The following is a 1,458-nucleotide window of genomic DNA, read 5'->3' as shown; positions in this document are numbered from 1 at the left end:
AGCGCGTGCGGGCCCCGGGGGTGTGTGGCCGTCCCCCCTCCGGCTCTCCCGGAGAGGGGCCGCAATACTGGGCGCCTTCGGCCAGCGCCAGGGCCCAGCTGGCCTGTCCCTGGGCCGCGTCCGGGTTGCGTCCCCCAGTGGCGCTCGGGGCGGCCGGGGCTGACCAGACACAGGGCGCGGGTGTGAGAAAGGGCGGTTTGGGCTCCCCTGACCACTGCCCTGGCCAGGGAGCGGTGACTCCACCTTGCCGGTGGGACTCGGGTTGGAGGGCTGAGACCACGCCCCTGGGTGGGGAGGGTTGGTTTTTGGGGTGCCCGGGCACACGTGGGGCGATGACCCGGCCCAGGCAGGGGTTCCCGCCTGCGCCTCGATGGAGGGGGCTGTCTGGAGCGTGAGGCCAGGCCGGGGTGCGGCTGCCCCTCTGGTAGCCTGGGGGTGTCGGGCGCAGGCTCCGGCCGGGGGTGCTGCCGGCGGCCGCAGCAGCTCCGACCCCTGGCTTCACCTCTGCGGTCCAGCCGACCGGCCCCTCACCTCCTCACCAGCGCCGAGACACGCCAGGAGGCGCCCCACTGCCCGCTGGCCCTCGGGGCAGCTGGGGAGGACGCAGGACGAGGACACGCAGGAAGGCGGCGCTGGGCAGAGGGGTCCCGCCACGGGGCGTGAGTGGCTCGGGGTGTCCTCGGGCGGGCCTGATCCGGGGCAGCTGCCCAGCGGTGCGGGCCGGGCAGAGGTTTAACGGGGCGCTTCGTGGACTCGGGGTGGGGGGGCGGGTCCCACTCGGATCCTGGGGCCTCGGCAGGGCGAGGGCCCCCCTCCTCCTTCCCAGGGCCCCCAGTGGGCAGTGGGGTAGGGGCAGGGGTGCCCTTATAATGAGGCGTTTGTGACTTTGTTTACATCAGCTTTGAGGTGCAAATTGGCAGTGTGTTTGTGGATCAGAGGTCACTCAGCGGCTCACTGCTTGGGCCTGTGCTGGCCTCAGCCACAGCGGCCTGGAGGGCGCGGCCAGAGGCGGGCGGCTGCAGGTGTGTCCGTGGCCCCCACGCCCACGTGTCCCCCACCCAGGTGTGTCCCCCCCGGTCAGGGGTCCCCCCATCCCCTGCTGCTCCCGGGTCCCACCCTGGCGACCTGGCAGCTCAAGGTCTCTCAAGGTCTAGGCCGGCAGCCGCCTTGATGACGTGGGGCTCTCCTTAGCTGCTTGGGGGTGGGGGACCCCGCTCGCCCCGAGGAACAGAGGGCGGTGTCCCTTTGGGGGTGGCGCAGGGACAGTGTCCCTCTTCGGGACAGACGTCACGGGCACTCACGCACGGGCAGCCACGGGCTGGAAGGGAGCCGGCTGCGTCAGGAGCCCGAGGCCGCCACAGCCCCCGGGGTAAGTCCCGCGGGAATTACGGGCGCGGTGGCCAGGCCGGGATACGGGTCAGAGGCAGCTCCAGGGGCTGGCACCCGCGCCCTGCCCCA

Source organism: Condylura cristata, unplaced genomic scaffold, assembly GCF_000260355.1.
Source record: "Condylura cristata isolate star-nosed mole 26May11 unplaced genomic scaffold, ConCri1.0 scaffold00060, whole genome shotgun sequence".
Lineage (NCBI taxonomy): Eukaryota > Metazoa > Chordata > Mammalia > Eulipotyphla > Talpidae > Condylura > Condylura cristata.
This window is presented reverse-complemented; position numbering follows the sequence as displayed.